Consider the following 12,548-nt stretch of genomic DNA (forward strand, 5'->3'; position numbering starts at 1 on the left):
AAGGATAGACTTCTAGTACTAAAGGACAAAGAGCTTAGAAACCAAATCTTACAAGAAGCTCACTCATCCAAGTTATCTATCCACCCGAGAAGTAGCAAAATGTATCAAGATTTGAAATCTCGCTTTTGGTGGACCAAGATGAAGAAAGAAATTGCAGCTTATGTTGCCAAGTGTGACAATTGTTGTAGAGTCAAAGCAATTCACTTGAAGCATGCTGGACTTCTTCAACCATTGTCTATACCAGGATGGAAATACAAAGAGATTAGTATGGATTTCATTGTTGGACTCCCCCCTACCCAAAAGAATTTTAATTCTATATGGGTAATAGTGGATCGTTTAACGAAGTCTGCTCATTTTATACCAGTTAGAACTGACTATTGACCAAGTGACTATGCTGAGTTATATTTTAATCAGATAGTATGTCTCCATGGTGTTCCTAGAACCATTGTATCTGACAAAGGATCTCAGTTCATCGCTCGTTTTTTGGAACATTTGCACAAGATGTTAGGCACCAACTTAGTTAGAAGTTCTGCTTATCATCCACAAATCTCTAGACAGACAGAGCGGGTGAATCAAATATTGGAAGACATGTTAAGAGCTTGTGTCATATCATCCAAAGGTTCATGGGATAAGTGGTTACCCTTGGCTAAATTTTCCTATAATAATAGTTATCAAGAAAGTATCAAGATGGCTCCGTTCGAAGCGTTGTATGGCCGCAAGTGTAGAACTCCTTTGAACTAGGTTGAATTTGGAGAAAGGAGATACTACGGCATTGATTTCGTCGAAGAGGTTGAACAACAAGTCCATACTATCCAGAAACATATGGAAGCCGCTCAGGCTAGGCAGAAAAGTTATGCGGATAAAAGAAGGAAGCCCATTGAATTTGAAGTGGGTGATCACGTTTATATGAAGGTATCGCCGATGAAAGGTGTGCAGTGATTTAGAGTAAAGAGGAAGCTTGCACCTAGGTATGTAGGCCCATATCCGATCATAGAGAAGAGTGGGAATGTAGCCTACAAGATAGAGTTACCTTATGATATGAGAGCTATCTTCAATGTTTTCATGTCTCTCAATTGAAGAAATGTCTCCGCGTTCCTAAAGAAAAAGTTTCACGTGGAAATATCAAGTTTAAATCAGATCTACCCAATGAAGAAAGGCCAGTGCGGGTTATTGATATGAGAGAGAGAGTAACCCAGAACCATGTGGTCAAGTTTTACAAGGTTATGTGGAGTAATCAGGGTAGTGAGAGCGATGCAACGTGAGAATGAGAGGATTATTTGAAGGATGTATACCCTACCTTTTATTCAAAATGGTACGCTTTTCAAATCTCGGGGGCGAGATTTTTATAAGGGGGAGGGCTGTAACACCCTAGGTGCTAGGTTTGCATAATTGCACTTGCATTACATAGCATAAGCATCATTCATTCATGCATAAGCATTTCTATATGAAACATTGCTATGAAACATGTGAAACATACTATTGTTCTTTTATGTTTCATTGTATGTATGCTTTATGATCATGTGTGATTGAGTGCAAGCGATTGATGTTGGTAACTAAAATACCTTATCTATACTTAGGATGTCTAATGGAACAATGTTCATGTTAATGACCTTGCCTAATTTTGCTTCTAGGGTTTAGTTTGACTAGGTGCTCCTCTTGAGTGCTTTTGTTTGACTGAACTGGAACAGTGCCATAGAGTGTTTGCATGTCTGAGCAACCTAAAGCCAAGTTGTAGCAAATTATATGTGGAACATACTTTGTTTAGAGGTCAAGCCATGAAAATCTGTGGAACAGTCCCAAACATGGCCCACAAGTCAGATTTGGGTGCTGATTCAGCACTTAGAAAATTTTCTAAGTCCAAAACCGATTTTCAGTTTGATTGGCTCACATTTGGGATGATTTTACTCCTCAACCATTGAGAATTGGAATGTGATCCTTTAAGAAGAATTGTAGATGGTAGTACGGGCTACAACTTTGATTTAGATTGTTTGCACTGATAAGCTATGTATTAGGAAATTGATCGGCTCCAAATCGCTCTGTCAGGCTCTGATCGTGGTTTCTGATGGTGGCTATAGTGCTGACCGGTTTCAGACTTCAGCCGCCGCGTGGATGGCCACGCGTCGTCATTGGCCTGACCAGCTAGGCCACGTCGAGCCTCAGCCTAGCACTTCACTCCCAAGCATTCGCCCATGACTGTCTGCGCTCCCATTTTCATTTCCCTGCCTTCTCCTTTGCCATAGTGCTCGCCCGCAGCAGCCGCAGCAGCACCGAGCTTGCGTTGTCGCCATTGCTAGCCCGCAGCTTGCACCGCATCACTTCTCCACCACCATAGCAGCTTCACCATGATTCCACTATCTCACCGCGCCCACATTGCTATCTAGAATCGCTCGGTAAGGTCTTCTCGCCGCGCATGGCCTCGCCGGTGTTCCGTCGCCAAGCCCCATCACTGTGGCCAGCTCGCATCCACTGCCACTTACCTCGATAGCATGTTCACTAGCTTTGTCGTGGTCTATAGAGTCTTGGCCAAACCCTAGATCGAGCAGTCACGGCCACCTCTAGCGTCTCACCGTCGAGTCGCACCGCCATGGTAAGACTAGATCTGAGGGTACAAGAAGAGACATCCTATCCTCAGAAGAAGGAAGTCGTAACTCGACAACTCTTTACTTCAGATCCAAGACTACCCCATATACCCATAACCAGTTCATTCCCAGAATTGCATCAATGCCTTGCCTAGGTAGCACCATGAACTGGAGACGGTAAGTATGAGTGGCTAATACTAAGCTCACTATGTCCGTCCGAGTATTAACGCACATCTGTGCACCTAGAGTACTAATTCTATTGATAAAAGGTATAGCCATAAGAGGTATATTATGCCGGTGTGCAAATCCCATGCTCATGAATGAATGTGATGCACCAGAATCAAATAACACATAAGCTGGATGGGAATCAATGGTGAACATACTAGCCATCACCGGTTCATTTTGCAATATTTCCTCAGCCTTCGTGAAATTAACCTGTTTAGATCGGCTGACTGGCACTTTCTTCTTGATCACTGTTCGCTTGATTAGCCTAGAGTTAGTTGATGGCTCAGCAGACTGGGCTAGCTGGTTTTGCGGACACTCCCGGGCATAGTGGCCTTCCTTGCCACATTTGAAACAAGCACCCGGCTTGTTTCCCTATCCCTGACGATATGTGACCTACTGTCCCTAGGGCTACTGATGTTGCACCTGCTGAGTGGGTGCACGATACTGAGTGGAAGGAGCCTAAAAAGTCTGCTGAGGCTGTCAAAACGAATGCCTGCCCAAGGACTGATAGGGCACCTGCCTGACAACCTATACTTTCTAGGCATGGGGGGTGACTAGATGACCTAGTAGCCACCCGCTTGCTCTTCCATTCTGCCTGCGAGTCATGCTACAAGCCCTCCATGGCGATAGCTGCATTCATCATCACCCCAAAGGTCTAATAGTTCCTAGTATATAGCTCCTTTTGTAGGCTACAAGAGAGGCCGCGATAGAAGCGGTCCCTCTTCTTCTCATCTGTATCAACATGAGTCCCAGCATACTGTGACAAGTGATTGAACTTATTGACGTAATCCATCACGGACATACTTCCTTACCGAAGGTCTAGAAACTCTGTCAACTTTCTATTGAGAACACCAGCAGGAATATAATATTATCTGAAGGCCGCCATGAACTCCTGCTAGGTCACCCGATGATCCACCGGCTGCATGGCATTGAATGTATCCCACCATGCACTCGTAGACCCCAACAACTATTGCGCTGCAAAGTGCACATTCTGCTCATCAGTCACGGTGAGCAACATAAACTTTTGCTCTAGAATGCAAAGCCAATGCTCCGCATCCAGGGGCTCAGTCGTCGGTGTGAACATGGGTGGGTGCGTCTTTAAGAAATCCTGATAAGAGTAGGGGCCCTCAGGACCGTGGGCACCACCCCCATTCCCACCATTGCCCCCGTGGCCTCCACGGGTGAAGCCACCGATAGCCTGTGCCAGCAGCTCCATGGCACGGGCTAACACATGGTGAGTAGCCAACATTTCCGCCATCATCTCCGCATGAGTCATCAGAGGCGGTGGTGGCGGAGGAGGAGGAGCCAGAAGTGGAGCCTCATGGCTCTCCCCGTTGCCGTGCTCATTGCCCCGGCCACTTTCACCTTGGCCTTCACCAAGACCGTGGTCTGCCCCGACATTGGTGCTCCCACGACTGGACCTCAGGTTCATCTGTAAGAGATAGGAACCATCCATTTAGAGTAACCCTCTAGATCAGAAACAAGGGATTAGAGAAATGACAAGACATTTATTAAAGCATTCTTTTAATTTATCCCATCAATTTACTAATCCAATTTATACGTGTAGGGAGAATTTAGTTTTAGCAAGAATCTATTATCATGATGCATGCATCGGCCTGTACGCTCACTCAAGCTGGAATATAGCAGCATTCACAAAATTTCGGCACATCGCACACTCACTTTCCGTATGCTAAGCGATTTCTTACGCAACGTAAGTCAGTGTACATGCCATATTGCTAGGGCTTATACTTATTCAGATAATTTTATCGTATCCTACTTTTCGCAAAACTTTTGTTGGTCAAATTTTGAGTTTTGGAAAAGAGTGATAAAACTCATAAACTCATTATTGGCTCTGGTACCAGCTGTGGTAGAACCACCCAAAATAACACTTACGGAGGCGCTCGTCTTCCACCAGACACAAAGCACCCCAAAAGTGAGCTACAGCGAGCGAGCTCCATCGGGCACACGCTAAGGAAGAGCCTGAATAGTCCACATTTTCCCTAAGGATCCAATAATGAGAACGAGTTATAATACTTAGTCCATTTCATACATCCGGAGTTCTTAGAAAGTCATTATTACATTGCTAAATTCAGAGTGCGGAATATTAAACAGTGGAATGATAATAAACATATATCGATAATGAACAAGAATCCGTCTGTGCCCACCAGAAGAATCCTTCACACAATGATACTCCTCAAGTTGAACCTACAACAGGGGTAAATAAACCCTGAGTACACAATATACCCGCAAGACTTATCCGACTAGTGGGAATAATTTCCCGACTCCAAGGGTTATGCAAAGCTTTATGGTTTGCTGGGTTTCTTTTTGTAGAAAGCAATTCTAGTAGTGAATCGTTATTTATGTTATTATTAGCAGTTATGATTAATTTATTATCTAGCCATTCTATGTAAGCACCTGTTCTGCTTTCAAGCAAGGGTTGAGCAATCAGTTCCATTTCATCACCTTTTATCTTTTAGTTCTTACTACTATGCTAGACTATAGACAAATCGTACCGGAACGTCGACGATTCACGAATCAATGCCCCCAGCTGGGTACCCAAAAAACACACACCCTGCTTGTACCCAGGCACAAGTAGGACCAACCCATCACTCTCCTGTCATGGGGTCCAGGTCCTCATCCAAACATGGACTCCAAGCCCGCTCCTGAGTCTCGGACTCAGTGCGGTGCTTAGACCTCCACCATCCCCGCCTCCAATTAGTCAGTCCAGAAAGAGCCAGAACCCATGACAAGAGAGCAACAAATCTTTCCTGCGCCCATACCCAAGTATGTGATCAGGATAATAAGTCTATGACTTGCCTAGATCCTAATGCAACGGCAGATCCTTAACCGACACCGATAGGGAAAAAGTGTAACCAAGCTATGCCCTGTTGGCCGCAGGACACAACCTCTTACACCCACCAATACCCAAACCATATCCCTGCCTCGATCTCTATTTTTCCTTTCCACCATTTTATCATGAGTGATCATAATTATCACCTATTGTGAGTAACGGCAGGTTACTCATGCTACCGATATCTTGAGCATAGCAGCTACTCGACCTATACTAGTAGCACTCATAGGTAGATATATCTATGCATGTAGTTTCCATAAAATGCCTGTAACGTAAATGCACATCATATACGGTGTGTCAACAAAGTTAGCAACGAACGGCTACGGGACTCCCTCCTATACGAGAACATCCTCCTCATACTCCTCAATAATCTTCTTCTAGTCCTGTTCGTCCATAGGCACGAACTCTACCAACTCGTAATCTACATGCATGAAATGATGATGCAACACTTAGTAATACGGCAACAACAACTCTTAAAATACAAATACATCTATTAAGCTCATAAGCGAGTTCTATCGACTAAGGTGCTACGCTACCTATTGTTACCACTAACAACTATGAAACATGGCATGTACTATCTTAGCAACTAAAGGCATTCTTACTCTTAATACCGATTTACTCTATATATGATAAAACGAGGAGTACTAGCTACTCTATTTATCAACCTACTCTAGGGCTACAAAAATTATAGTGAGTGCATAATAATCTAATGAGCCTACTGTAAAAATTTTATGACTAAAGCTATCATCAATTTGCCACAAAAATTCATACAAATATTAAGCTAACTAATACTAAGCTTTCTAAATTGAATTTATGAATCTATCGTTACCATAGATAATTGTAAACTAACTACACCATCAGCTAGATAACATTTTTGTGAACCTAACAAATTTTTATTTCACTATTTTTGGATACCTACAACATTTACTATCATTTTTCAAAGTTCAGCTTAAAACCAAAATAAATAAACCTTTACTAATTCACTGGAAATTGAAAAACCGAATTCCACCGCGCGGCCCATGAGCGAGCGGCTCGGCCCACTCCACTTGGCGCGCACGCTTGCGCTCCACCAGCGTGGCCCACGCGGGGGCGCGACCCAGCCAAGCGACGACGGCCCGCGACGAGAAGGCCAGCGCGCGTCGGTACATTTGCTGAAACGCCCTTTCTCTAATGCCAAATCCAACCGAGGTCCACAGTACTATTCCATCAGTCAGCTGTCTTACAATTCTGCCCCTTCCCTTTTGCTTCTTTACCACGGCCATACCCTTGGGCCCCCACGCGTGCACCGACGCGGCGGCGCTGGCACCAGGTGGTTTCGCTGGCCAGACTAGCCCTTCCCCGCCCTATCTAAGGAGCTGATACCTGCCTAGGCGTGAACGCGAAGCCCTGGGCAAAGAAAGTGCGAGCCAGGACATCATAGTAAGGTCGGTCCATGGCGGCGGAGCTCTTGCAATAAGACGGTGGTGTTCCGGTGAGTTACAACAACACCGGGACAGTAGGGGTAGCGCACAATCTCAAGGTACTCACCACGGACTCAGACGAGGTGGTGGTTCGACCGGAGGTGGCCTGAGCTAAGTTGGCCACATGCGGACAGACGGTGCGGTGGTGCACCGTGGTGGCAAGGCTACGTTAGGGGTGGCTAGGCAGTGGTAGCAACTTGGCAAGGGTGCGCAGGGTGATGAGTAGGTGGAGGCGAAACTGATGGTGCAACAAAATGGATGCGAGCAGCACTGGAGTGGGGGCCTTGCCGTCGACGCATGCCATGATGGTCTTAATGACCCGGCAGGAGGAAAGCTCCAAATTGGAGCACGGCACAGCAAGGATCACAACACGATGGGGTCAGGTGGCTAGCAGACTACACTGCGAAGCCATGGACTGAATTAATTGGACCGAGGCGACTCAACCATGCCAAATTGAAGGCGTAGGTCCGACGACCATGGCGACAGAGGAACAGGGGAAGGACTAGCATGGCTTGGCTCGTCGCTGCCGTGGCGTGACGCGATTGTCAATTCAGTGCACAATCGCGCATGTACTACAGGCCACTAGGGAAACAGTCAAACACGCTTAGGACGGTTGGCCGCACGGCCATAAATCGCAAGCCGACGGCGGCGGCTTGGCCCTGTGCATCGCAGTGACTGGCGCTGGTCTGGGAGAGGCAGCAGCGCAGCGTCACATCGAGTGTGGATGCGATGGCAAAGGTAGGTGAGGCAAGCCCACGCACGGCAAGGCGACGTGCGGGTAGGGCCATGTGCCGATCGCAGCAGGCCAAGTGAGGCCACTCGCACATGGTCTCGTGCAGGCAAGCGCGAGGCGGCAGAGCGGCCAGGCGGACGCGGCGATGGTGGTAGAGCGAGCGCACGTGGGTGACTCAACACACGCGACCGTGGCTAGCAGCAGCGCGGTGACGCGACGCAATGGAGGCAGCGACACGACAAAGCGGGCGGTAGCGGACTGACCAAGGTAGTGGGCCCACGATGACGGCGGTGGTGGCCGAGCGGCCAGGCCACCGGGTGCGTCTTGCGCGTGCGTGTGTGCGTCGCGTGCCAGGGCGCGGCAACGGCAGTGCAGGTGCACATGGCGGTGCACGTGTGTGCACTCGGGCAAGCCAGTGCTGCGCCGCCGAGCCATCCTGAGGCTTGGTGACCGTGTCCAAACGCTGAAGTCGGCCGGGAACGTGCCTTGCACGCTTTTTAAAGCGTCCCAAAAATCCATCTCAATGATCCGGTTGCTAAACCACTTATTTTACACTCGAGATGGCATTTCAAGCTACTAAAACAAACCCTAAGACCCTACTACTACCTAACCCGATTCTTCTACAAAAATTGCCGAACTTAGCTTCGTCAAAGCGACTAAGTCTCGATCGGTTTTGCGTCAAGTTCGATTTCCAAGCTATTAAGCATGCTAGCTAGTGAATCCCGTTCTTGACCGTAAGTATTTCACCATCACCTACGAAGCTTATGCTACAAACTTTATTAAAGTTTCGTATATGCATTCTATAGCATTTTTGTTCCATAAAAATTCGTTTAAAACCCTAAGTGATCTAACGCGACAAGAAATATAATATTCGTTTCGCGTTTCCGATGAACGTTTCGAGTTACGTACATTGCTTTACACCCTATATTATACACATTTACACATAATTATGATGCCCATGCAGTGTTTTAGCAAAAGACTGTACAGTGTAACACCAAGGGTATTACAGAAACCAACCTGCCAACATGCCGATTAGCAGCTTTGTTAGTACTATCTTTCTCCGTCTTCTTGATCTAACTCTTATAGTGACCGACCTTCTTTGCTTTGCTTTCGGCAATGAAAAGAGCTAGCACTAATTTATCCGGCGGTCATTTTCCTAACTTTTAAGGTCTGATAAGCCAGCTGAAGCTGCTTTGTTGTGAGAAAAAAAATACTGTAGATTCTAACTGATAAATCGGCTGATAAGTTCAAGCGAACAGACCCTATATTGTGTGTATATGTTTCTTCCTTCGGATAGAAACGAGTTAAAGTTGGTTCTTTTACGGAGTATTCTCTTCAAATAGATCAAACTCATCCCACGAAACAAATATGGCCTTGTTTAAATTTAGGGTGTAAAATTTTAGGATGTCACATCAGATGTCATATGGGGGTGTCGCAAGGGGTATTCGGATACTAATAAAAAATATATTACAGAATCCGTCAGTAATCCGCGAGACGAATTTATTAAGCCTAATTAATCCGCCATTAGCACATGTGTTACTGTTGCACCATATTGTCAAATCATGGACTAATTAGGCTTAAAAGATTCATCTCGTAAATTAGTCGTAAACTATGCAATTAGTTATTTTTTAGTTTATATTTAATACTCTATGCATGTGTCTAAACATTTGATGGGATAGAGAGTAAACTTTAGGGGAGGAACTAACAAGGCCTACTTCCTCTATCCCAAAATAGAAGTTATTCTCGCTTTCCGAGAAGTCAATATTTTTTAACTCTGACCAATTATATATAAAAATATATTAACATTTATAATACATAATTAGTATCATTAGATATATCGTTGAATATATTTTCATAATAAAATTATTTGAAGATATAAATGTTGCATGTATTTTCTACCAACCTAGTCAAAGTTGAGAAAGTTTAACCTACACACATCCCATAACGACTTCTATTATAGAACGGAGGGAGTACGTCGGTTTCCAAATGCCTTGGCTTGTAAGTATGTCTTTTGAATTTGCTTCTTCAATAAGTCAAATAAGCTTCAGCGCAAGATGCACTGTGTGCCTAGCCTTAGGGTCTGTTTGGTTTTCCCTCTAAAGAGAGTTTAGCTACTAAACTTTAGTCACTTTAGTTACTGAACTATCAAACAAACTGACTAAAAAGGGACTAAAATAGTTTAGTCACTTTAGTATATCAGGAGTAGCTAAAGTGGGCTAAAATGTCTAGTGGACAGATGCTGCCCCTTATTATTGTTGACCCAACACCTTGATTTGCGTATTTATTAGGGATAGTTTAGTCTTTGTTGAACTACTTTAATGATCTTTAGTCATTTTTAGTTACTTGAACCAAACAGGGATGAGTTATTGGTTTTAGTAGCTAAATTTTAGTAATGTGCAAACAGGGCCATATATAGTGCACTGTATACCAAAGTACCAAATACCCTGGCCTGCATGCACGCCAGCGCACCAGCTGACGTTTTCCCTACACTGCCGTAAGGAGGACGTGAACTTACAGCAAGTTTTCCGATCCGCGCATGCATGGATCGAGGCGGCGGCGCCGATGCGGTTCTCGCCTTCGCGGGACTGATCGCCGTGACCCTGACGTCCAGCGTGTCCGCCTACAGAGCCGCAGCCGCGGGGGACGTCGGTTCCGCGGCGTTCGTGGGCGCCAGCTACGCCGCGCTGCTGCTTCTGTTCCGCAGACTCCGCGCCTACGAGCGGTTACCGCCAGTGCCGGTCCTAGGATCTTGAGGCCATCTGTCGAACTTGTCGCGACGGCTCCTCTCGATAAATGTTTCTTAGGTAACATTTTAATATTCTAACACCTGACCTAAATTATAAGAAAAACATAACTATATGAGTACAAAGTACCAGACAAAAATTGAACAAGGAAAAAAACCTAGGGCCCAGACAATTTGGATATGAACTTATTCAGAACCAAGATTTACAAATCACAAAAGGGCAGAAGACAATAACCAAGATCAGATGTCGTCGTCTTCGTCGAGCCCTGCTTCAGCTGCCTGGTCGCCGCCATCGTCTGGAACGCCATCGTCTGGCTTCTCGAAGATTAGAACTCGAGCATCGGTGTCTCGGTGATCTGCACTGGTGATCATGTGGTGAACTGGTGATCGGCGTTGCGTCTCTCGCAGTCTCCCATCTCTCCAGAAGTCCGAAAGTCGCGACTCGCGATCTCTATGTGCGCGTGTGCGGGTGTTGGCGGCTCAGCTCCTTGCCTCCCGGAAAGAAAGAGGCCAACGACTCCTTTTGCTGATGGGCCGCTAATCTTCTCATTAATCTTAAATCATAATAGACTATAGCTAAAAGGTATGGAGTACTATATACTTGGGCTTGGGCCCCATCCCGCGAGGGCCCTCGGCCGTCGCACCTCTGCCCAACCCTTAGGGCCGGCACTGGTTACCACCACCCGCCGGTGCGGCCGCCGCCGACGACGACGACGAGAGGAGGCGGCGGCGTCGGGTGAAACGCGAGGTCTGGACGCTTTGCACGCTGCTCACTGTGCTGTTCGCGTGGAAGGTGGCCGCGGCCATATGCCCTCCTGCCCCACCGCGCCGCCGCCGTGTGGGCTAGGGAATTATTATTAAAAAGTCGTCGTTTGTATAACGGTGTGTTAGCTAGGGAGGTTATATCATAATAACACTTAAGTTAAATCACGTGATTTAAACCATTTATTTTAAACTTTTAGGTATAGTAAAATACGTCATCATTTATTTGTATTGTATATTTTTGTAATTGTTGAATTATTTTTGCACATAGTTTTTGAAAAAAGAGTAAATTATGAGTTGAATTTTTTTGTGCAGTTTGTACATATTTTTCTTGGAAAAAACAAAAGAGCTAATTTATTTTTTCTTGTGACGATAAAAACATGGGCCCACATTATTTACCGAGTGAACCGGGGCCTTTGTCTTGCCTATATGGTTAAGGAAAAAGTTCATATTACCTCCTCAACTTTTGCGAAAGTCTGCTTTTCTCCCCTAAACTCTAAAACCAGATAAACCATCTCCCTGAACTTTTAAAACCGTTCATTTTACCTCCCTAACTGGTTATAAGCGGTTTTCAAAGGCGGTTTTGTCTTTTTCTTTTTTTTCGGCTGAATCTTTAAAAAACCATAGTAAATTATAGAAAAATCATAAAATAAAAATTCCAATTTTGTTGGACTTGACATGAGTACATCTATATAGTAAACATATAATATGGTATGCTTTAGTATAATTTTTTTGCTGTAGCTTTAGATCTATGATTTTATGTAATTAATTCATAGCTGCAGTTTCTATATTCCAATTATGGCAAAATTTTATGGTGGGCTAATTATTGTATGCTTGAACTGTAATAAAAATTTCATACTCATTGGATCATGTATAACTTAATTATAGATTTAAAATACTTTTTAACAAGCATGCACCTAAAAAAATTAATAACTAAGTTATACATGATCCCATGATTATGAAATTTTTACTTGAGTCCAAGCATATAATAATTAGCCCACCATAAAAAATTCACCACAATTGAACCATAGAAACTACAGTTATGAATTAATTATAGAAAAACATATATCTAAAGCTACAGTAAAAATTACTATGATTTTACGGTTTTATGAGTCCAACAAAACTTGAGTTTCTGTTTTATGATTTACTATGATTTTTCAAATATTCAGCCAAAATATATCAAAAAGAAAAGGCA

The sequence above is a fragment of the Miscanthus floridulus genome, chromosome 19, assembly GCF_019320115.1.
Source record: "Miscanthus floridulus cultivar M001 chromosome 19, ASM1932011v1, whole genome shotgun sequence".
Classification (NCBI taxonomy): domain Eukaryota; kingdom Viridiplantae; phylum Streptophyta; class Magnoliopsida; order Poales; family Poaceae; genus Miscanthus; species Miscanthus floridulus.